The sequence below is a fragment of the Sminthopsis crassicaudata genome, chromosome 2 (genome assembly GCF_048593235.1).
Source record: "Sminthopsis crassicaudata isolate SCR6 chromosome 2, ASM4859323v1, whole genome shotgun sequence".
Classification (NCBI taxonomy): domain Eukaryota; kingdom Metazoa; phylum Chordata; class Mammalia; order Dasyuromorphia; family Dasyuridae; genus Sminthopsis; species Sminthopsis crassicaudata.
In genome coordinates this window covers 339629631-339656305 of record NC_133618.1, presented here as the reverse complement: position 1 = coordinate 339656305, position 26675 = coordinate 339629631, and the positions used below count along the sequence as shown (strand labels likewise).

At 35.4% G+C, this 26675-nt stretch overlaps 1 pseudogene; it reads right to left on the bottom strand.

The window, feature by feature from the left end:
* Positions 1–16642: 16642 nt before the first annotated feature.
* On the bottom strand, positions 16643–18146 carry LOC141556449 (tetratricopeptide repeat protein 1 pseudogene; annotated as a pseudogene).
* Positions 18147–26675: the final 8529 nt, after the last annotated feature.

Here is a 26675-nt window from a genome sequence, read left to right as displayed (position 1 = left end):
GATAATGTCTCAAATCCAAAAGTCAATAACAACTGTGCTAAATTTTGACTTCATTTTTTAGTCCAATGTATTTCTTTCCTATTGCAGGATCTTATGTTTCTTCCATGAATGAAAACTTGAATATATACAGGAATAGTAGATAACTTTGTACTGCTTGCTGCATTCTGTTCCAAAAGTCAAGCTGCTTTCAGATAGACCCATAATTTTAAAATTATCTCTCCTTTATCTATTTTCCAGGTCAATTGTTTATCCAATAAGATATTTCACATTTTTCCTATTTTTCATTCTTTTGAATTTATTTTATTGTACCTTGATTTCTCATAAAGTCATTAGCTTTCATTTTCTCAATTCTAATTTTTAAGGAATTATTTTTCTCAGTAAACTTTTATAATGGACTTTCCCATTTGGCCAATTTTGCCCCAATTAGTGGCAATAAGAGAGTTGTTAAAATCCACTTTCAATCGGTCACAGGTTTAAAGTGAAAGAATTCACTTATTCCTGAATTATTAATTGCAAAATGAAAGTTTGTTGTTAGATAGAAACCAGATTGACTTCTATAGTGGCAAAGATATATTAGGGAAATGGAGTCTTGCACTGAGAATGCTTTCTCAATGGGCAGAGTCAAAGCAGCAGAGCAAGCTACTTTAGGCCTTCTGCAAGGAGTGAGTTAAAGGAAACCTATTATATGGGTATCTTGGTGGGGGGCTGGGACAGCCTGAGCTGATAAGACCAGGATTTCTCAATTGAATGAAAATTTAGAATTTCAAAAAGATCAGTGGGAGTTAATTTGCCCTTGAATAGTGTTGCTTCTCTCATCCTGGGAAGGTGAGCCCTCTCTCTAGACTCCTTGGAGCCTGGGACAGCCTGATCTCTCAGATCAAAAAGGGGACACAATTTAATTTTAAAGGGAACACAGTTTAGTGATAATCTTAAAGGGAATACTACTTCAGAGTGATAATCATAAAGGGAACACAGTTTCAGTAAAGGGAACAATTTCCCTCCCACTTCATCCCCCCACAAGCAGATATCACCCAAATTCATTTGGGGAAAAAGAACGAAGATCTCAACTTCATGTAGCTATTTCAAGCTGACAAAAGTCTATTCGGTGGTTCAAGTCAGGAGGGGAGGTGTAAGAACTGAAGCTAGCAGCAGGACATTTAATTGGGTGTCTCAGTCAGTCATCTCAGTCTGCAATCTAGAGGGCAGTAGAAAATTCACAGCTTGAAGCCTAGAGAAAGCAGATCTCAGGAGCAGATTAAAAATGGGGTATCATCCAGGGTTGAGATGATGACATTTGGGAATGGAGCCTTTGTGTAGAAAATGCATCAAATCCCATCTGTGGGCTACCTTAAGAATGCTGATATGCCCAGTCAACAATACTGCCCACAGAGCTCCCCAGCTGAAGCAGTTTAGCGTTTCTTTGTCTCCCTCTGAGCCCACATGGTCCTGCTGCCGTCAGGGAATGAGGAAGGAAAAGAAAGAAACTATCTTCTCTCTTCACTCTCTGCATAATCCCCCCCAATTTAATTGAATTGCTTTGGAATTTTGAAATGACCAATTGCCAAATTCCCCAACCATTATTCCCAATGGACTTTTCCTAAAGCTAACTTTGGCCAGAGTTGGAGCCTATAGGAAAGTCAGATCTTTAATTACTGGCAGGGGTATAGAATGCCAATTAAGAAAAATAGGACAGAAAATGCCAGGAACAAAAAGTTCCCATCTTTGGAGTGAGAAAGTTAGGTAGGAGAGTGAGAGAAAGAAGGACATAGCCTACTTTTTCCAGAATACTCACAGGAGTATGTTGAAAAAACTAGGCTGTTGATCTCTCTGCAAGGAGCTTAGGCAGGTGCTCTGAGGCTTCCAGAAGTGTAGCAAAAAAAAAACCCAAAAGCAGTTTGGAATCCCTTTTCTCTCCAGACAGCCTCATGAGCATGCAAAAAGATATTTGGAGTAAGTAGAGATGTTGACTCTCATTCCCTTCCCCAGTTCTAAAGCTCTGGGTAGGGCAACCGGTTTAGCCTCTAGGTTGCCAGTGAGAGTCCAAACAGAATGACCTTTGTATTCTCATTTTTTAGGAAAGCTAATTTCTCCCAGTTGGGTGGAGTCAGGGAAACAGGGTGGCAGGATAAGGGTGAAATGCTCTGGTCTTGGTGGGGGGTTAAAATCTCTAATAGCTGTCCCAAAGTTAGTTTTTGAGGCTTCTTCAATTAAAAAGGTCTGTGACTGTCACTGATATAAAGCAGGATGACCAAATCAGGGAAACCAGTCCAATTTTAAAAGGTATGGGATAAGCATGCTTCCTGAAAAAGCTGGCAGCTTCAGCTCCTTTTAAGAGATAGACAAAGGATCTGGGGATGGGTGTGGCCCTGCCTGTCTGGACTGCTGGTAAACTTCTCAAGATATCTTAACTGTGTAATTAAAGTTGGTGGAGGAAAGATTTTTCTGAAGGTTTGAGAAGATAAGATTGAGTCCCCATTCTCACCACTAAATAGTACCCCAATCAGGGAACAGGATAGGAGCACATAAATGACAGGTTACCAAGCTAGCAAGACAGAGGAGAGGTCTCAGATTGGTTCCTCTGCAATTCCCACTCTTTGGGGGGAGGGAGAGGAGAGACAAGAGTTGCAGAGCGAGAGTGAAGGAGAAAGAAATGCAATGTTCTTACCCACTTCCAGGAATAGCCAGGTGTTGGAACTGGAGGGAGGAGGAGATCGACCAAGCCCCAAACTCCTGCCAGACAGGGCATTGGGGAGTCAGTTCGACCCCTGTAATTCCCGAAAATAGCAGCCAAGAGTAGAGACATGTCTCCAAATCTCGCTTTAATTTTCTTTCCTCAACTAAAGCCTGATTCCTGTCATATGTAACAGTGGAGTGGGAGAAGCTTGAGGGCTCAAGCCTGACCTCTCTAGGTCCCTCCATTTATCTCCCCAGGACAGATTAAGGAGGGTGCTAACCTTGAAGCTTGAGAAAGTTGGGTGGGGTCCCCAGAGTAATGGCCAAATTTCTCTTTGGTCTGGGGGGGAAAGGGAGACTGTTCAGCTTTCTGAGTGTCTTGGCCTTTTCTGCCTGAGGACAGAGCTTAAAATCAGAACCCTTGGAAGTTCCAGGATTCAGTTCAGGTGAGAGAAAAAGGGATTTAGGAGATGCAAAGGAACGCTCCTTTGTTTCTAGGAGGGCTGTATGGAGGGAGGCTGATTCTACTGGGTTTATATACCAAAGAGATCACAAAAAAGGGAAAAAGACCCACATATGCAAAAATTGTTTTAGGAAATTGAGTGGGTTCTCATCAGTTGGGGAATGGCTTAATAAGTTATGTCATATTATGTCATATTAATGTCATATTAAAGTAATGGAATATTATTTTATAAGAAATGATGAGTAGCCTGGACATGAACTGATCTTAAGTGAAGTGAGCAGAACCAAAAGAAAAGTACATAGTAACACAACATTATGTGATGATCAACTGTGATGGACTTGGCTCTTTTCAACAATGAAGTGATTCAAAGCAGTTCCAATGCACTTGTGATGGAATGAGTCATTAGCATCCCAAAATGCAGAGACTGAATGTGGATCAAAGCATTACACCACCTAGTTGCCCTTCTTCTTTACTATTTTAAGGAGAAATTCAGACCTTATTTTATTTTGTCAGGGAGTAGCAATTGAACAAACCTTTGTTGTTGTTTGCTTGCTTTTTTTTTTCTTACTCATGTTAATGAGAGAAAGGAAAGGGGGAACCCCATTTCTTGGCACATAGATCCCATGAGGCGCAGTGTCCCCTGTAAAATGAATTTACAGGCTCGAAAACCTAGATTGATAAATAAAAGGTCTATTGTAGGAATTTGGAAGTAAAGCTCAGTTAGAAAGACGCCAGGGACAAAAGTGGCCGCTGGCGGGAAGGAACCCTTACATGGCTGGAAGGATATCATGTGTTGGCTGGGAGGGCTCCTGCAATGAGGGCGTTCTGGCTCAGCTCTTTTATACCCAAAAGATGATGGGCGGTACCCCAAAGTTCTCTGCGGGCTTTGCAATTAGCTCAGATCAGGTGAGGGCTGGGGGAAGCTGAGCTGATGATGGTGGGGGCTGGGCCCAGATAGTCAAAGGGTGCCTTTGACCAGGATTTGTGAATCAAGGTCAGCCATGGGTTGGGCAATTAGAAAGGAATCTTAAAGGGATCCCAACCCTCATCAATGTTTTCTTTCTTTTGGTCAATTTTTTCTTGTGCAGCATGACGAATATAGAAATATGTTTAGAAGAATTGGACACATTTAACCTATATCAGGGGATGGAGGAGAAGGGGAGGAAAAAAGGAAAATTTGGAACACAATGTTTTTCAAAGGTGAATGTTGAAAACTATCTTTGCATATATTTGGAAAAATAAAACAAAAAAGAGAAGGAAAGAAAATAAAACTTCTAATCTACATCTTATTTACTCACACATAGCTCTAGGATAGAAAATACAACATTCATAGAAATTGTGTGGGTGGTAAAGATTAAGAACTGGGAAGTGGGCTAATTCTTTTATATTAAGTTTGAAATAAAAATATAAAAAAGACATTTATAAACAAGTACAAATGAATATTGTGAAAACTAAAGCTACCTTTAACTATATTTGTCTTTGGATGAAATCATATCCTAAAGGATAGAGATCTAACCTTAAGATTCAGAAAGATCTGAGTTCAGTATGTTTTGGATGATAAATCACTTTTATCTCACTGTTTCCAGGCACCTTTAGGACTATACACTGAAAAGTAGAATTGTTGATGCTGATGAAATCATAGGTCTTGAAAAAAGAGATGCAAGGTATACCTTTGTAAGACATAGATAGCTTCTTCTTGCTTAAATAGCTCATAGATTCCATGGAGAGATATCTCTGGAATTTAGGAGAACATAATTTTCTCATCTTGAAGAAAACAGGAGAAGAGCCATGGCTAGGCTCTTGCTTTTTCCATTGTCTATTTCCAAGTATTATATTGAGCTAGATTTATAGCCATTCTTCATCCTCCCATCCCTCAATATCGTTGGTCAAGGGTACAATGAGTTCAGGAAAAAAAAAAAAAACTTGCTTAGGTTTTTTTTTTCCCTCTGAGACAATTAGGGTTAACTAACTTGCCTAGAATCACAAAGCTAGAAAGTATTAAATGTCTGAGACTGGATTTGAACTGACTTCAGGGCCAGTACTCTATCCATTACACCACCTAGCTGCCCTTCTTCTTTACTATTTTAAGGAGAAATTCAGACCTTAGTTTATTTTGTCAGTGAATAGCAACTGAACCCATTTATCCTCGTAAACATTAAATAGAAGTAAGAGAAGTTCTATAAGAGCATAATATAGCAGAAAATAAACAAGGATGAATAAACTTTGGGGTTTTTTTGTCCTTTGTTTTTGAAATAGATCCATTTGACATCAGAAAAATGATACTTTGACCTGCAAGTGAATTGGATTTAAGTGAAGCAGAGCTGTACAAAGTCATCAGCCTCGCCTTTTTTTATTTTTTATTTTTATTTTATTTTATCATTTTTTGCTGAGGCAATCAGGGTTAAGTGGCTTGCCCAGAGTCACACAGCTAGGAAGTGTAATATTCTCTTTCAAATGTAATATTCTCTGTTGAGGTTTCCTTGGGGTTTCTGGAGGCAATCACCACAAGTGCAGCCAGGGATTAAGGTCCAAATCCTTTATTGTCTCTTTCCAAGTCTTGTCTCCTTTCCTGAGACCCGGTTAGCTTTCTTACAGTCCAGATCCTTTATTATTTGCTTTTTGGGGTTAGGCAGTTTTCTGGAGAGCCTTTCAATCTAGCCTTGGTTCCGAGAGCTTGAGCTCCCATCTGCCTTCTCTGGCTTCTGAATATCCCCAACTTCCAAGGGTTTCTGCTTCAGCCTCCAGCCACAACAAAGGTTGAAGATGGAATGAATCTATCTGTCTTAGCCTTGAGAGCTTCTAGTGCGCTTGCCTACTCTAGCCCTGAGAGCTTCTTACTTATATGCCTTGAGTACTGAGTACAAACCAATCATTATATCACTAGGAAACCATTATTTGTTGTAGGATTAAATCAGTGCTAAACTAGATTTAATCATTGTCTTCTCAATTCCACTTGGTACCTTGTTTCAAGTTCTGGCCCATAACATCTTCTTGTAGGATCAGATCAATCATACTGAACCATGCTAAATTAGGTAATTATTGTCTCTATCCATTCTTAGTACCTTGTAAGAATTCATGACTTAGTACCTTGTAAGAATCCTTTGTTTCAAGTTCAGAGTTCTGGCCCATAACAAGGAAGTTTTAAGAACTCAGGTCCTTCTGACTTCAGGGCTGTGCTACTACAGGCACTATGCCACCTAGCTACCCTTAACCTCACTCTTTAAGGTAAAGTGTAATCAAGATGACTGGAGGTGGCCCAGCAGTAAGGTCTTTTTGGCTCAAATTTCACCAAAGGACTTGGTGCTTTAAAGTTTCATGGGGGGCAATCTTGAAATTAGGGCGATGTTGAGGAACCAGTTTCCTCTAAATGTCTGAAATTTCCAGTCTTTCTCTCTTCATGTGTCTCTATCAAAGCATATACCAAATCACACCTGGTCAGGTTTTCAAGTACCTCTGACAGCTCTCCCACTTATGTATGTAAGCAGAAGTGATTTTAGCTATCTCTCTATCACTCTAGAGCTATGCCTCCTTGTCCTTATTCTTGAATTCAAGATATTAATTTTTGGCCACTTTCCAGTGTGTCACAAGAAATGCCCTAGTCTTTGAATGCCTACATTCTGTAGTCAATATGAATGAACTATATACAACTATGTACAACTACAACTATATACAAAATTATTGTTCATCAGTTTAGAAGAGGACCAATACATTATGAGTTTGGGATCAGGTTACAGTATGCTTTTCTGTAGTGTTCTTGGTGGTTTTCTGGAGGCCTTTGTTTCAGTAGAGTAATCACCATGAGAATAATCAGGTGTTAAAGTCCAAGTCCTTTATTTTTTGTCTCCTTGCCTAGGGCCGAGTTAGCTTTCTTGAGGCCCTTCAGATAGGCCTTGGTCTCAGTGCTGGGACTATAAGGACAGGCCTGCCACCAGAATCTGATGAATATGGAATGTATGTCTCTCTTTGGCTTCGAGAGCTTGAGCTCCTACCTCCAGTTCTCTTCTTCTTTGACTTTGCCCTGGCTGAGTTTGTCCCAGCTTTATATGCTCCATTTTAATTACATCATAGGTGTGAATCTTATAGAATAGGTGTTAATCTTGTAGAACTATATTAAGTACTAAGTACATGTACTGAATTATTAATCACCATGATAAACTAGATAATCATTGCTTTTTGTTTTCTCATTTTTTCCCCTTTTTGATCTGATTTTTCTTGTGTAGCATTATAATTGTGGAAACATATAGAGAAGAATTTCATGTTTAATATATATTGGATTAACTTGGATAAAACTCCCTGTGAAATAGGTAGGATAAGCATTATTAGTCCCATTTTACAAATGAGCAAATAGAGAGAGAAGCAAATTCATCAAGGTGATACCAGTAGCAGATGGTAAAATGAGATTCAAATAGGTCTTCTTATAAGATAACTAATTATTTTTGTTATAATGTACAACTTCACTTTGATAATTACTTAAGGGTTGTAAAAATATTATGGGTATCATTATTACTGTTATACTAGGCACTACATTTTACCTGTTGGACAAATGAATTAGTTGCTCTGTGCTTCCACTTCTCCATTTGTGATTAGAGCAATCATTATTCTAGAATAAAGTATTGGTTTTCTAAAATAAGTATTATTCCTTCCTAGGATGGAAAAACTTTATTAACATCTATAAATTATTTGAATTCCTTAGATAAAAACTTGAAAATATAGAGTATAATTATATATAAGGTGAGACAAGAAAAGGGAGAAAGATAAACCACTTATGACATAATTTGAATTTGTGAATGACTGAACATGCTCATATGAACCTTCAGTGCTGTATGTTTAACAAAAACAACATATCAGAGAGAGAGTCCATATTTATCCTTTGGAAGTTCGGTTTGAGATTTCATGCCTTTTTCATCTACTCTTTATTTGATGCATATATTCAATTTGCCTGAAAAATGAATTTTATTTTTTGAAGGAGAGACTAGATATGAATGAAAGCTAAAAGTAAAGCTTAGGCCCACAAACTCCCAGAATATTGTTTCATTCTTCATAAACTTCTGACTGAAAAAGCACCTTGTTTTAATAAATGCAATAGCTCAGAACTGCTACTGGACCAGGGGTGTACAAGAGGCAGTTTTAACTAGATAATTGGCAAGTTCCCAGCAAAGAAATTGGAAAGTGACACAAAGCAGATAAGATTTATTATTTTGTTAATTATTTAGATAGAAAGTCATGGAAAAATATCAATAATATAGATTAAAATAGAAGTGTATCCTTTTTTCCCTTAAAAAAAAAGTACTAGCATACCACTATAGCTGAACTCAGGGGGACAGGGATGCTTACTCATCCTCTCTAAAAGAGGCTTGAATCTGGACTGCTGTGTATGGACAAACTTTATCTTAGAGAAACTTAGCTCCTAAAGGACATATCAGACTTGTTTTTTTTTTGTTTGTTTGTTTTTTTAATCTCCTTATCTCTTTATAGTCTAACCTTTGGATCCTGGTGAGAATCATTTTTGAAAAGCTTAGATTTGACTCTTATAGAGGGTACCTAACATACAATTAGGGATAGGAGAGCTATTATTTCCAACATCAAATAAATGTCTGAAATACAGAAGTCTCACAAACTGACTTGACAAGAACTTTAAAAAACACAAAGTAGTTACTTACAACAACAATAATACTCATACTTCATTGAGACTAAATAGACATTTCACCTTTGACCCAATGTTGTATTATTGAACAATTCTCCCAGAATTACCTATGAACCATATGTATTTAAAGTTGCTATAACTGCCAGAGGTTCTTATAGGAGAAGGAAGCCTCAGAAAGAGATGGTTATATGACTAAAATTCTGAAGAGGATAAGAGTGAGGATAAGAGTGACAGTTACTCCTTTTAAGGTCTACTAAGTAGGCTGCTTTTTCTAGTTCAGTAGTCAATATAGTCAATATTCTCTGACACAGCTTTAACAAAGCTCTCCCCCTGAGTTTTTCCCCTCTTTCAGGAACTATTTGATCAGTCATGGGTCAAAGCATCACATTCTTCATAACTAAGCCAGAATATGTGGACCCGCAGAAGTGACTCAAGGTGCTACAGATCTATGTGTTGCCTACTTGCTCTCATCATAGAAACATAGAAGTTCCTATTACTTTGAGGTAAGAAACTGGGAGACTACTTTAATAGTTCATTTCCTAGAGAAGTTGCTAGATAATTTTTCTTAAAGAAAATACATTTTATGGTGTGTGTATTAATTTATTATTTTTTAAATTTTGAAAACATGCATGGATAATTTTCAACATTCACCCTTGAAAAACCTTGTGTTCCAAATTTTTTATTCCCTTTCTGTTATGGGTCAGAACTTGAAACAAGGTACTAAGTGGAATTGAGGAGACAATGTGTAAATCTAGTTTAGCATTGATTTAATCCTACAACAAATAATGGTTTTCTAGTGATATAATGATTGGTTTATACTCAGTGTGGAGCATATAAGCAGGGACTGAGAGCCATAGAGGAAAAGCTGGCAGAGGCAGAGAAGACAAAGGACTGGTGGTAGGAGCTCAAGCTCTCAGAACCAAGGAGAGAGATAGGCCTCTAAGAAAACTAGCTGAGCCCCAAGTGAAGGAGACAAGTCTTTGAAGGAGACAATAAAGGACTTGGATTTTAACCGCTGGCTACTCATATGGTGATTACTGAACTGAAACGAAGGCTGCTCCCAGAGACCCCAGGGAAACTGAACCAAGGAGAACATTATACCTTTCCCCCACCTCCTCCCCTATATGGCAAGTAATCCAATATATGTTAAAAAATGTGAGATTCTTCTATACACATTTCCACAATTATCATGCTGCACAAGATAAATCAGATCAAAAAGGAAAAAAAAATGAGAAAGAAAACAAAATGCAAGCAAACAACAAAAAGAGTGAAAATACTATGTTGTGATCCACACTCAATTCCCACAGTCCTCTCTCTGGGTATAGATGGTTCTCTTCATCACAAGATCATTAGAACTGACCTGAATCATCTCATGAGAGCCATGTCCATCAGAACTGATTATTATATAATCTTGTTGTTGCCATGTACAATGTTCTCCTGGTTCTACTTACTTATTTAGCATCAGTTCATGTAAGTCTCTCCAGGCCTCTTTGAAATCATTCTGCTGATCTTTTCTATAAAGAACAACAATATTCCATAAGATTCATATACCATAATTTATTCAGCCATTCACCAATTGATGGGCATCAACTCAGTTTTCAGTTTCTGGCCACTACAAAAAGGTCTGCCACAAACATTTTTGCACATGTGGGTCCCTCTCCCTCCTTTATGATCTCTTTGGGACACAAAGTCAGTAGAAACACTGCTGGATCAAAGTATATTTACAGTTTGATAATTCTTTGGGCTTTGGAGTTTTGAAATGCTCTCCAGAATAGATGAATCAGTTCACAACTCCACCAATAATATATCAGTGTAGTTTTCCACATCACCTCCTCCTCCTTGTCCTCTCTCCTCGTCCTCTTCCTCCTCTTCCTCCTCCTCCTTTTCCTCCTCCTCCTCCTCCTTCTCCTCTCTTTTCCTCCTCCTTGCAGTGGTATTCAAGAGCATAGTAGAATAGGAAAAGCAAGAGAATTATGGAAAGGGGATACAGTGGAGTAAGAGTTCAGCCCGAAAGCATGCCATCAGAGAAATTAGAGCCTAGTGTAGGGGGTACTCTGAGGGATGCCAGAGTCTGACAGGCTCTGTGTGTACCCACTCAGAACCTGAAGCAACTCAGCGCAGACAATAACACAGCTCTTAAGCATTCTGTAGCTAGGGGCTCTTGTTGGGGGGCAGTCACAGACCTGCACAGCAGGGGCACAGCCCGGGCAGCCTCTCATCTGCACAATGTGGGGCAGGGCCTGGGGTAGTGGAATTTCCCCAGCTCTACCGCACTCCCCAGCAGAGACACTTCCCATACTGTGAGGGATAGGGCAACTGCTAATACTCAAAGTGGGTGTTTGTGGGAGGGTGCAGTGATACTTTTGCTGCTTAACCTTTAGCCCCAAGGCAATTGCTAATCCTCACAGCAGGGCTCCTCTACTTTCTCTGCTGGTCCACCACTCTGTGACCAAAGCAAAGCAGTCAGGCTATGGCAGAGAGCTCTATGTGCACTTACACAGCCTGGCCCTTGATACCCAGGCCTAGCCACTTTCATGTGGATCTCTTCCCAGAGCACTCTCGAAGCTTGGCCGCTCCTTGCAGCCCATTGAGAGGACAACTACTATCCATATACCTATCCTTGCTGTGCAGAGGAAGCTGGTAACCTCCTTGCCTTGAAGGCAGACCCTAAAGGCTTTAAAAAAAAAAAAAAAAAAAAAGTAAAAAAATCAAAAGAAAAATTGATAGCTTCTAAACAGAAAGAGAGTGGGTTTCCAACCCCGAGAAGACTAATAGCAAACAGCCTCCAGATAATACACCAAATAAACTCTCCTAGAAGAGACTATTAAAAATCTCAAAAGAGAATTAGAAGAAAAATGGGGAAAGGAAAGAGAAGCTATGCAAGAGAGTAACAACTTCCTGAAATGTAAATTGGAAAAGGTAAAGAATTCACAGGAAGTGCAGGGAGACAGAATTAGTGAATTGGAAAAGGTAAAGAAATCACAGGAAAGTAGGATCTGTGAATTGGAAAAGATAAAGAATTCCCAAGAAAGTAGGATTTGTGAATTGAAAAAAGAAAATAAAAAAATTCCATAGAGCAAAACACTCATTTAAAAACTCAATTGGACATATACAAAAAGAAGTAAAAAAAGCTAATGAAGAAAACAACTCATTAAAAATCAGAACTGAACAAACAGAAATGAATAATTCATTGAGACACCAAGACAAGCAAAACCAAAACAATGAAAAACTGGAGAAAAATGTCAGATATCTACTTGGAAAAATGACAGACTTGGAAATAGATTTAAGAAGATAATCTGAGGATTACTGGAATTCCAGAAAATTATGATGAAAAAAAGAGCCTAGATACTATTTTACAGGAAATCATCAAAGAGAACTGCCTGGAGGTAATAGAACCAGAAGGTAAAATAGGCATTGAATGAATTCATCGAACACCTTCTGAAAAAGACCCTTAAAAAAACTCCACGGAACATTGTGGCCAAATTTCAGAACTATCAGACTAAGGAAAAAATATTACAAGCAGCCAGGAAAAAAACAATTCAAATACCAAGGTCCCACAATAAGGGTCACTCAAGATATGGCTGCCTCTACATTAAAGGATCAAAGGGCCTGGAATCTGATATTCCAAAATGCAAAAGAACTTGGAATGCAGCCAAGAATAAACTACCCAGCTAAGCTGAGCATTTTCTTCCATGGAAGAAGATGGACATTTAATAAAACAGATGAATTTCATATGTTTCTAAGGAAAAAACCAGATCTAAACAAAAAAATTTGATCTCCAATTGTAGGACTCAAGAGAAGCAGAAAAAGGTAAAAGGGACTCTTGAGAACTGTATTGCTGTTGTGGATATACATTATTAAGACTACATGTATAATTTGATTTTAAGGATATAACAAAAAAAAAAGGAGGGAAAGTATAAATGGAAAAGGGATAAGGGGAAAAAGGGGAAAAGAGAGATAAAAAGAGGGAAATTGCATCCCACAAAGAGGCAAAGAAAACCTATCATATCTGAGGGAAATTCGAGAGGGAGAGGAACATTGTGTGAACCTTTACTCCCATCAGAATTGGCTCAAAGAGAAAATATTGATTTTACAGAAAATTATTTCTCACCTCAGTAGAAAGGGGGAGAGGAAAAGGGAAAATGAAAAGAGCAATAAGGAAAGGGAACAAGAAAGGGAAAGGGATATAAAAGGAGGAAGGAGGGATACTAAAGAAGGAGGGCTGTGTGACACAAGTGAGGCACATAAGATTAATACTGGGGAAGGTGTTCGAGAGGTAAGGGAAAAAAAGCATAATCAGGGGATAATATCATGGCAGGAAATACAGAATTAGTAATTTTAACTGTGAATGTGAATGATATGAACTCTCCCATTAAGCGGAGGCAGATAGCAGACTGGATCAAAAGTCAGAACCCTACAATATGTTGTTTACAGGAAACACATTTAAAGCAGGGAGATACATACAGAGTAAAGGTAAAAGGCTGGAGCAGAATCTATTATGCTTCAAATGAAGTCAAAAAAGCAGGAGTAGTCATCCTTATCTCAGATCAAGCAAAAACAAAAATTGATCAAATCAAAAGAGATAGGGAAGGAAACTATATCTTGCTAAAGGATAGAATAGACAATGAAGCCATATCAATACTAAACATATATGCACCAAGTGGTGTAGCATCTAACTTCCTAAAGGAGAAGTTAAGAGAGTTGCAAGAAGAAATAGACAGCAAAACAATAATAGTGGGAGATCTCAACCTTGCACTCTCAGAATTAGATAAATCAAACCACAAAACAAATAAGAAAGAAATTAAAGAGGTAAATCGAATATTAGGAAAATTAGGTATGATAGATCTTTGGAGAAAAATGAATGGTGACAGAAAGGAGTATACTTTCTTCTCAGCAATTCATGTAATCTATACAAAAATTGACCATATATTAGGACATAAAGATCTCAAAATTAAATGCAGGAAGGCAGAAATAGTAAAGGCTTTCTTTTCAGATCACAATGCAATAAAAACTACATTCAACAAAAAGTTAGGGGTAAATAGATCAAAAAGTAATTGGAAACTAAATAATCTCATCTTAAAGAATGATTGGGTGAAACAGCAAATTATAAACGTAATTAATAATTTCACTCAAGATAATGACAATGATGAGACATCATACCAAAATTGGTGGGATGCAGCTAAAGTGGTAATAAGGGGAAATTTTATATCTTTGGAGGCTTACTTAAAGAAAATAGAGAAAGAGAAGATCAATGAATTGGGCTTGCAATTTAAAAAGCTAGAAAAAAAACCAAATTATAAACCTCCAATCAAATACTAAACTTGAAATTTTAAAATTAAAAAGAGAAAGTAATAATATTGAAAGTAAAAAAAAAAACCCAACTATTGAACTAATAAATAAAACTAAGAGTTGGTTCTATGAAAAAACCAATAAAATAGATAAACCTTTGGTAAATCTGATTAGAAAAAGGAGAAAGGAAAATCTAATTGTTAGTCTTAAAAATGAAAAGGGGGAACTTTCCACCAATGAAGAGGAAATTAGAGAAATAATGAGTTACTTTGCCCAACTTTATGCCAATAAATTTGATAATCGAAATGAAATGGATGACTACCTCCAAAAATATAGGCTTCCCAAATTAACAGAGGAGGAAGTAAATTGCTTACATAGTCCCATTTCAGAAAAAGAAATAGAACAAGCTATTAATCAACTCCCTAAGAAAAAAAAAATCTCCAGGACCAGATGGATTTACATGTGAATTCTACCAAACATTCAAAGAACAATTAGCCCCAATGCTATATAAACTATTTGAAAAAATAGGGAATGGAGGAGTCCTACCAAATTCCTTTTATGACACAGACATGGTACTGATACCCAAACCAGGTAGGTTGAAAACGGAAAAAGAAAATTATAGACCAATCTCCCTAATGAATATTGATGCTAAAATCTTAAATAAGATATTAGCAAAAAGACTACAGAAAATCATCCCCAGGATAAAACATCATGATCAGGTAGGATTTATGCCAGGAATGTGGGGCTGGTTCAATATTAGGAAAACTATCAATATAATTTGCCATATTAATAACCAAATAAACAAAAACCATATGATCATCTCAATAGATGCAGAAAAAGCATTTGATAAAATCCAACATCCATTCCTATTAAAAACACTTGAGAGTATAGGAATAAATGGACTTTTCCTTAAAATAATGAGTAGCATCTATTTAAAACCATTAGTAAGCATCATATGTAATGGGGATAAACTGCAACCATTCCCAATAAGTTCAGGAGTGAAACAAGGTTGCCCAGTATCATCATTACTATTCAATATTGTATTAGAAATGCTAGCTTTGCCAATAAGAGTGGAGAAAGAGATTAAAGGAATTAGAGTAGGTAATCAGGAAACCAAATTATCACTCTTTGCTGATGATATGATGGTATACTTAGAGAACTCCAGAGATTCTACTAAAAAGATAATAGAAATAATACACACTTTTAGCAAAGTTGCAGGATACAAAATAAACCCACATAAATCATCAGCATTCTTATATGTCACTAACAAAATCCAACAGAGTTACAAAGAGAAATTCCATTTAAAGTAATTACCGATAGTATAAAATATTTAGGAATCTATCTGCCAAGGGAAAATCAGAAACTATATGAGCAAAACTACAAAACACTTTCCACACAAATTAAGTCTGATCTAACCAATTGGAAAATATTAATTGCTCTTGGAAAGGGCGAGCAAATATAATAAAGATGATAATACTACTTAAACTAATCAATTTATTTAGCAGTATACCAATCAGACTTGCAAAAAACTATTTTAATGACCTAGAAAAAATAATAACAAAGTTCATATAGAAAAACAAAAGGTCAAGAATTTTAAGGGAATTAATGAAAAAAATCAAATGAAGGTGGCCTAGTTGTACCTAATCTAACATTATATTATAAAGCAGTGATTACCAAACCCATTTGGTATTGACTAAGAAATAGACTAGTTGATTGGCTAGAAATAGACCCAGTGGAATAGGTTAGGTTCAAAGGACAAAATAATCAATAACTTTAATAATCTAGTGTTTGACAAACCCAAAGACCCCAGCTTTTGGGATAAGAACTCAATGTTTGACAAAAATTGCTGGGAAAATTGGAAATTAATATGCTAGAAACTAGGCATTAACCCACACACTATACACCAAAATCAGGTCAAAATGGGTTCATGACATAGGCATAAAGAATGAGATTAGAAATAAATTAGAGGAACATAGGATAGTTTACCTCTCAGATCTGTGGAAAAAGAAGAAATTTATGACCAAAGAAGAACTAGAGATCATTATTGATCACAAAATAGAAAACTTGGATTATATCAAATTGAAAAGGTTTTATACAAACAAAACTAATAAAGATAAGATTAGAAGGGAAACAATAGACTGGGAAAACATTTTTACAGTCAAAGGCCTCATTTCCAAAATACATAGAGAATTGATTCTAATTTATAAGAAATCAAACCATTCTCCAATTGATAAGTGGTCAAAGGATATGAACAGAAAATTCTCAGATGAAGAAATTGAAACTATTTTTACCCATATGTAAAGATGCTCCAAGTCATTATTGATTAGAGAAATGCAAATTAAGACAACTCTGAGATACCACTACATACCTGTCAGATTGGCTAGAAGGACAGGGAAAGATAATGTGCAATATTGGAGGGGATGTGGGAAAACAGGGACACTGATACATTGTTGGTGGAACTGTGAATACATCCAGCCATTCTGGAGAGCAATTTGGAACTATGCCCAAAAAGTTATTGAACTGTGCATACCCTTTGACCCAGCAGTATTACTACTAGGCTTATATCCTAAAGAGATCTTTTTTTTTTTTTTTTTTTTTTAAGTCACAGAAAGCCTTTATTACCACAAGGGGATATAATAAAATATTGGAGATCACAAGAGCTTTGGCAGTGTATTTGGAGAGAAATGATGGAGGGGAGTAAGGGATGTTGGTTGGGAAACCAGTAATAACTTCTTTTCTTTAGACAGGCCTGGCTAGTTCAAGGAGCTGTTTCCTAGTATCAAACAAGAACAAATGGCTTTGTGCTGCTTAGGGGTCAGCCTTACTTTGCAGGTCTCCCCAGGAAAGAGGACAAATGATGTGCAGAGGGCACTAAGGGTAGTAGCTGGACATCATAAAATGGAGATAAAATTAGGCCCATTGCATCAGTAAATGTATTTCACTCTGACTGTAAAACAAGAGGGAAAAAGAAGTACTGTGCTCTGTTGAATAGCTTTTCCTTTAGGTAGCTTTTATAACTTAAACATTGACAGTGCTTTTTCCCTTCCTAATTACAAACTGCACACAATTTCCAAGCCAACTTTTTAAGGTAGCTACTATGGTTATCTTATGTTATCTGTTGTTATTATTTGGATTTTGAACAAAATTAATAGAGTAAGAACCAGTTGAGGAATCTTGCTTGATCTGGAAGTTTTCTGTGGATAATCCAAAAGGCCGGAGAACTAAGTTCCCAAGATCTTTTAATTTACCTAACATCTCTGCTTTTAGTTTTTCATTCCGTTCTTCAATTTGCTTAGGTAATCTCATACAAGCTTCTCCTGCTTGGTATATTGATGGATCTTTTTCTAGAACAGATTTGTAATCTTCTAGGGCTTCATCTAGCTTGTCAGTTTTCTCATATAATTCTGCTCTCCTCAATAGTGCCCTGATATAACTGGGATTTAATTCAATTGCTTTGCTACAGTCATTAATAGCAGCATCTTTTTTATCCTGTTTCATCCTTGCAGCAGCTCGGTTTGAAAACAGAACCGATCTGTCTTTTTGATAGCAGGCAGGGCAAGTTTGAAGAGCTCGGCTATAAGAACTTTCTGCTTCCACATATTCTCCTTTTTTAAACTGTTCATTCCCTTCTTCCTTTAATCTGGTGCTCTCCTCTCTTCTTTTCTGTTTCTCATCATCTGGCATATCTTTTTCCAATCTCAGTAGGTATTCTTCCTCTAGTTCTGAGGGATTCATTTCATCTTTTGACTCTTCCACTCTTGGATCCTCCTTGTCTTCAAAGGAGTCATTACAGTCATGAAAGCACTCCTCTTCTCCCTGGTCCTGGACATCCTTTAGTTGTTTGTTGTGAATATACTCATCTTTAACACTAGATGCCAGGGAACTAGCACACTCTGACTCTTGGGGATCAGTAATCTTTAAGCCATTGAACAAGTCCTCTGGAGGATTGGAATCTTCTGTTCTTTCCCCCATGTTGGGAAGTGGGGGCAAAGATAAGAACGGAGGCCTGTCAGGCCCGGTCCGAGGGCTCCTCTCTCCGCAGAACCAGCAGTCTCCGACACTGCTAACAGTCTCCGACACTCCTAAAGAGATCTTAAAGAAGGGAAAGGGACCTGTATGTGCAAGAATGTTTGTGGCAACCCTCTTTGTCGTGGCCAGAAACTGGAAACTGAATGGATGCCCATCAATTGGAGATTGGCTGAATAAATTGTGGTGTATGAATATTATGTAATATTATTGTTCTGTAAGAAATGATCAACAGGATGATTTCAGAAAGGCCTGGAGAGGCCTATATGAACTGATGATGAGTGAAATGAGCAGGACCAAGAGATTCAACAACAATACTATATGATGATCAATTCTGATTGATGTGGCCATCTTCAACAATGAGATGAACCAAATCAATTCCAATAGAGCAGTAAGGAACTGAACCAGCTACACCCAGGGAAAGAACTCTGGGAGATGACTATGAACCACTACATAGAATTCCCAATCCCTCTATTTTTGTCCCACTGCATTTTTTATTTCCTTCATGGGCTAATTGTACATTATTTCAAGGTCCGATTCTTTTTGTACAGCAAAACAACTGTTTGGACATGTATACATATATTGTATTTGATTTATACTTTGGCATATTTAACATGTACTGGTCAACCTGCCATCTGGGGGGGGGGGAAGGAGGGGAAAAATTGGAACAGGGGCTTTGGCTATTGTCAATGCTATAAAATTACCCATGCATAAATCTGTTAAATAAAAACTATATTTAATAATAAAAAAAAGAATGCCAAACTTTATGCAAATCTATTAGTACAAGCACTCTTTTCAGAAGTTTTTTTTAGGTTGGGCCATAGGAACTGGAAACTCTGGTCAGTAAATGTATAATTCATAGTCTTTGAAGATCAGGCACAGTTCTTTTACTTTCTGTATCATTTCACATTCCAGTAAATTAGTTTTATCCTATTCTGAGAACATTTTAACACAGAAAGCCCCCTAAGCATCATTTGAGTAAAATAGTAAGGGATAAAAGAATGAGTACCCCATCTAATCTAAGAAGCAAATAACTTCAAATATCCCCTGTAAGTGTAGTCTTTCCTGTCCTTCATCCTTTTATTTATCTTTTGATCAGTGGAAATTTAAAAATTTAAATTTTTTAAAAAATTAAATTCCTCTAGCCAGATTTTTTTTATGTGATTCACTTCCCTTATACCATTCTTATTTCATTCTTATGGAACTTGACAGATCTCAAAACTTAAGCATAAAGTTCATAAAGGATACAATTGTTTTAATATACAGGTAGAAGGTAAGGGGGAAAACTATTTTGGGAATTTAAAAAAAGCTCCCGAAACAAGCTCAGATGAACTGAAATGGATCAAAGTAAATAGAGACATCTAAAAAGCTTTTATAGTTTAAAAGTTGCAGGTCTTTCCTCATTAAGTGTTGACTAAAGCATAATCTTGGCCTTCTGGGATATCTAACAACAATGGCCTGTAATAAAATGAACTCTGAGTTATTCCTTCTTGACATTCCCTATTTTGCTTTGTACAGATCATTGATCTGTACAGATACTTTACAAATATTTATCCTTCCTAATAGGATTGTTTCATTCTTTGAAATTGTATCCTCAGGATCTGGCTCAACTCCTGGCACAGAATAGGTACTTAACAAATACTTGGTGATTGATAAGTAAACAGAGAAATAGTTGATCCTGAAAGTATTGTTGAGATTTTAGTTCTAGACATCAAATAGTGATCGACTGAATACATGTGAATCTATCTTAAAATATATACACACACATATATATATGTAGATAGATAGATAGATAGATAGATATAGATATGCAGTTAATATTTTCCCACTGAGAAGATTGTAATATGTATATATTATGTATATATTTGTATACAAATGTGTATATATATATATATATATATATATATATATATATATATATATATACACAAATGCATGTAGTTATATTTATAGAATCAGTGCTAGTGTTTTCCCTTCAACTTTTATTTTAGTTTCACTTCCATATGTGAATAGAAGTGGAAATTGGCCTCCAAGATATAAATACCTCCTTTGGTTATTGTTCAGAAGGTTATTCAATTACTTTTCTAAGGAGCAAAAAGAATGAGGAGTGGAGATGGGGAATGTAGTTGCTAGTAATTGATAGTAATGCTATGGCGAAAGGAGGTGGAGAGGGACAAGGGGTGGGAAAGCTATGAGTTTTTGAGTAGGATGAGATATGTCTCTATTTGGAATAATATTACAGCTCTTTCTCTCATAAATAAACTGCATGTCTGCTTCTAAAGAACCCATCTGGTATAGCTTTGAGAATGGCAATAATTACAAGCTGATGATGGACATGGAAAAAAGATCCACTGATCTAAGTCATAAGGAAGTACAGTTCAAAACTATAGGGAAATTATAGGCCAAAAAACCTTTCTAGTTTTAATCTTTTAGTGATCCTAACCCCAGACTTTAAATATTGTCATAAGCACTGTTAATTTTATTGACTAGCTTCCATTACAGGCAAATCTTGGTATCTTTTTTTTTTTTTTTTTTTTACCAAGAACTAGTGGAAAAATTGCTCTTTTGTGATCATGCTGTGTAAATGCACCTTTATTTCTAATGTTCAAAAGCAAAGATAAGGAAATAAGGGTGACTATTAAATTTGCTTTGTGGATATTTGCAAAATACTTTTATTTCTCACAATACAGGTCAATTCCCTCAACTCTTTCCCAGACAAGGAAGGAAAGAATAATGTGATTCTTTATAGTTGAGTATTTTTTTAACAGTTAGGTTTATAGAACTATGTTAATTCCTTTAGAAGGGGAATCTTATTTGATTTTTGGCAGAAATAATTTTTGCTTGAAGGAATGGGTTCTTAACCTGGGGGTTGTGAATGTTTAAAAAAATTGTTAATCACATTTCAAAATATTTGTTTTACTTTGTAATTCTATGTATTATATTTAAATATAATACTTAATATAATATATATTATATATAATATAAATATAATACTTAAATAATATTTTAAAATATTATTCTGAGATTCCATGATACAAAAAAAATTCTTGAGGAAATGTTTAGACATTGAAAGTGAGACCCTTAAGAAAACAGACCTCAAAGTACTTTAACTTTGATCTAGAGTAGAAATAGACCTAGAACAAAAATATTTTCTTAATCTTGTTATTTGTTAATCCTTTTGACCTTTCCAGTTAGAACCAATGATTTAGAAATAGGAATTTGTTCCTGATTTTGTGTGTTTAATTGAGTTTTTGTTTTTGTTGATGCTAATTAAGTTTGCAATTAAAAAAAAAAACAAATTTTAAAAGTAAGGACTTTTTAAAAGACTTAGAACTTAAAGCTTTTGATCAAATTTCATTCAAATACATTTTATTTTCAAATACTTTAGATTGTTACCTGAGATAACTGCTTAAAGAAAAAAATCTTTACAGAAAGAAGGGAAGAGCACACACACATGTAATGGTCCAGAATTCTGGAGAAATATACTTGAAACAAAGATTCTTACAACAAGGTATTAATTCAGTGGAATTGATAAGACAATTGTTATCCAGTTTAGCATGTGAGTTCTCTAGTTCAGTGTGATGATTTAATCTTACAATAAATAATGGTTCCCTAGTGATATAATGATTGATTTATACTCAATATTGTATAATGATGTAATTATAATAGAGTATATAAACTGGGGACAAACTCAGCCAGAGACAGAGAAGACTTGACCAGCCTCCTCGTGGTTCTCCTGCCTCTTACACTTTGAGAAAGAAGAGACTCCATCTTTGATCAGCTTCGTGGTATCTCTCCTGCCTCCTGCACTTTGAAACAGAAGAGATTCTATCTTGGACTAGCCTCTGTTGGCTGCCTGCCTCCTGCAATTCCTCCACTGAAACCAAAGCCCATTCCGGAGGGCCTCCAGATAGCTAGCCAGGCCCCAGGTGAAGGAAACAGACTTGAAGGAGATAATAAAGACTTTGGACTTTATTCCTGACTATTTTTGTGGTGATTTCTCTGCTGAAACCAAGGCTGGTACCAAGACCTCTAGAAAACCAATCAGAACATTACACACACACACACACACATACACACACACACACACACACACACACACACACACACACACACACACAAGCTAAATAATTTCTTTCCTTCTAGTAATTATGAAAATTTACAAGATAGGTGACCTGGTAAAGTTAGCCTTGGATATGACACATTATTAACTGCTTTAAATGTTGATAGTTGACATGTTAAAGTGAGAATTATTATAATTCAACACATTTTATTCATTTTCTTCAAGAAAATCATCATCTATTTTATTATGGGTTATTTTTCAGCCTGGAATTTTAAATAATTGATAATGATGTAGATTTGCTTTTCTGACACAGTTAATTTTTTTTTACTGGAAATTGATTTTTACATTATCCCAGAGAGTAATGGTGGATTATTCATTTTTTTTTTCTAATGGTTCCCTGTAGCTTACACTCACTCTTTGTAACTTTTAAAATTCAGTTCCTTTTTTTTGGCCACAATTCCTCGTCCATAGTTCTTAAAGACTTTATTTTATTCTTAGCAATTTTCATCCAACCTTTGGTATTCCAGAAAGTTCTGTCCATTTGCATTTGATTATTTGTAAAGACAGATATAATTTTTTTTTGGTGAAGCTAAAGTAATAAAATGGTTGTGAGGTGGCAATTTACCAATAAAAGCTCAATTCTCTTGTTCTTTTTTCATAAGCCTTAGCTTACCTAAAAATCTATCTATTTGACAATAAGAAATGATTTTTTAAAGATTTCTTTATGTTTCTTTCTTATACAGACTAGAATTGTTCCTAACAAAATAAGCATGAATGAGTGGAAATTCTATGTTAAATGCAAGATTATGTGTCTAGTTTTCATTAGATTGTTGAGTGAAAAGACTAAACTTCTGTCTGTTTCCCAAGGTATTCAGATATCCATGAAGTTCCCTCATTTTCTGGCCTTTATAGAACTGTCAACAGTGACAAGACCAGAGACGTTAAAATGTCTCTTTGTTTACAAGGGATGAATACCAAATTGCCATTTCTGATAAACTTTGAGATTTCTTTCCCCCAAGTACCTCTTGTACTAACCAATTAATTTCAGCTGTGTGGAGGGAAAAGATACAACCAAAAAAATAAAAGTATCAAAACCTTATATAGAAACAAGTCAGTTAAATAGTTGGTAATAATATAATAATAATAAATGTTGGTAATAATAAATAGTGTCACCCAGCAGACACAAAAACTCAGAAGCTGGCAAGATCTTAGTCACAAATTCCTTACATGAATGTAGCTTTCCTATATATTTAAAGTCTTACTGAAAATAGTGGTGAGTAAGGCTTATAATTTAATGTCTTATTTTTTGTATTTAATATTTTTGTATTTAATAAAAGAAGAAATTCTTTTAGCTTTTGTTATTTTTCTGGAAATTTTAATCAAAATAGTAGATAACTTTAAAGTTCTGATTAATGGACTTTTCAACTATTGCTTATTCTGGGATAGGGATATCTTTGAAATCTTTTCATTTGCTTTTAGTGATTAGAAAAATCTTTATTTTTTTATACAAAATATAGGGATAAAGGGTCCTTTTAGCCAAAATAAAAGTTAAATAAGATAAGGGAATAATTTATTTTTCAAATCATGCACTTATTTACATGTTTTTAACTAGAATAATGCCACTCAATCTTATGTAAAGTGCTTATCATTGAATTTTTAATGTTATACTTTATAACTGTGTTTTAATCTAATAAAGGAATACTGGTCCCTTAAGGGCACCATATTATTTCCAGAAACTTGTTTTTTTTTCTTCAAGAATTGTAGGCAGAAGAACCTCATATTTGTACTAAGGGCTTTTTGCATTACCATTCAATCCCTTTTGCACAAATACTTTTGTTGGAAATTAAGAATAACACATCCACAAACTATTTTCTTAGTTTTAGTGATATAAAGAACATATTCATCACAAATTCTATAAAATGATCTTGACAGTCACAGAAAGGAATAACAATAACAAATATTTAATAAACTACTATGCACAAGGGATTGTTTTACGCTCTAGGAATATTTAAAAGCAGCCAAACAGTTTCTGTCCCTACACAGTTTCACAATCCAATGGGAATATGTTTTGGGGTTAGGCAGGAAAATGCACAAATAATTCAATATAAAATGATTTGAGCATTAACTCAGGAAAGTGAGATTTTCACAGGAAGAAAAGATTTGAGATTTAAAGATTCTGAGAAGTGGAATACAGGAGAGATAGCTGGTCTTCTTGATACTTTCTTTGTTATGCTTAAATATTTCTCAAATGATTGTGAGGTAGAAATTTACCAATAAAAGCTCAGTTCTTAGCTTACCTAAAATCCATCTACTTGACAATAAGAAATGATTTTTTTAATCTCTTTCCTATACAGACTAGAACTATTCTTAACAAAAAGAAGCATGAATGAGTGAAATTAGTTTTCTCATTTATTTGTTCAAAAATTCAAACTGCATGTTTCCTATATTTGTCATAATTTGGTTGGGAAATTCACTGGACATGCTCAGGGTGGCAGGTTGGCTACTCTATTATTTCAATTAGAGATGCTTTATTCCTTAACTCATGGCTTTGATTTATTTTAAGACTTAACAGAGTTAAAGAATCTGAGTTCAAATCCAGGCTTTTCCACTTATTAATTGTGGTCTCAATGTCCTCTTCTGTAAAACAAAACAAAACAAAACAAAAAAAGAGTACATAGAACAAGTTGACTTCCAAATACTTCCTGGGTCTAAATATATGAACCAACAAATGTCTGCTGAAATTGTCATATAAAGTAAGTAGTCTTTAGATATGGCAAGATCTGTGAAAATTTAATCTCATTGAAAGTGGAAATTTCATGACTTAAATGCCCCAAACACTCAACCTCTCTTTTCCTATGTAAACAAACAAACAAAAACAACTAAAAACCCAAAACTTTTCTAGACTGATATTTGTTCTCTGGTAGCATTTTGGGGGGAGGTTTGAGAGGGATAAAGGGAAAAGAAGGGAAGCAAAAGTTCTAGAGATTGTTACAGAGTATCAGAGTTAGAAGGAGTGTCGTAGTCCATTACTTATCCTTATAAGAATCAAATCCCTCTTTCTACATCCTTATTCATTGTCTACTCTCCATAGAAACTCATTCCATTTTGTATTAGCTTTAATTGCTAGGAAATTTTTCTTGTATCAAGTAAATATCTGTTTCTCTATATTTTCTTCTACTTATTGCTCCTAGTTTTGCTCTCTGGGGCTGAGTAGAACAAATAAAATCTCTCTATTATTTTTTAGGTATTTTAATCTAGCAATGTATTTATACCACTTAAAAATAATTTTCGTCACTAGTTTCTTTTCCCCCAATAATTCATTGCTCTGCTAGCTAATAATGCATTGAGATGTTAGCAAATATTAAGGAGATTGAAGCATTTTTTTAAAATTCCCTTCAAGCACACATGCTTGCGTCATTACAAACCAGAACAATGAGGATTAGTTAGAATTTGAGATGCCATTGTTCCTTTGCTTTATTATTATGATGACTATACTAAAGTCATGCTTTAGCTATGTTAAATTTACATGGAGCAATTAAGAGTTCTATTTTATTGTTAATTTCAGAAAAAACCTACTTAGAAAATAATTGGGGCAATAGGCAAAATGGCTATATGAAGAAGTATTGAAAAACTGCATATTCTTCTGGAAGTTTTAGTTCATTCTTTCAAATCCAGGCAAGCTTGAGAAATGTAAAAAGTCTCAGATTTCTGAGTAGTAGGGAATTCATTACTTAACACCAAGAAGACTAAGGTGATGTAGCTGGTTAAACAGCTGTACGTAGAGCTTGCTAAATAAAATGATGACCTAGGATTACATTTTTGTCTGTAATATTTATGTGTTGATTTTCAGATTGAAATTCTTTCAAGCCCTGCATTTTCTGCAGAACAGAGCATTTGAGCATTTCAAGAACTGGTAATTTCATAGTGTGAGTGTTCTTCTTTTTTGGGATCCTCCATACCTTAATAAGTGATCTTCTTAGACCAGAGATATATATGGCTAAAAATTCATCATCCTTCAGCCAATCTTCTGATGAGCCTTTTTGCACTTTACTTAGACTGTGTATCAGATAACATATATTGTCATTAAATCATTCTTGAAGCTGTAACATTTATAAGGGTTTTTTTAGAATTTTAGTTGAATTTCTAACTGAATAGTTGGGGGCCCTACTTATCATTTGGTTGAGCTATTCCTATTGCTTGATGGGTCAAATTATCCTACTGATTATATAATGACTTTTTTTTATCAGAAATGTTGCACAATAGATTAAGGCAAAGCTGCATTTGTATTATCTTACTTGGAATGCCAAAGAAAATATTTTGAATTTCAAAATAGGCTTTCACTTTAGTTAATATTTCTTTGAATTATCCCACAGACAATACTATCTCCATTGAAATTTCTCTTTTTGAGCCTTTAAAATGGATATCATCTCATTATCACCTTAGAACTTCATGCTACTTTAACTGTAGTTTCTATCTCCCTTTAGAGAACAATCTCATTATTCCTACTCTTTAATGCA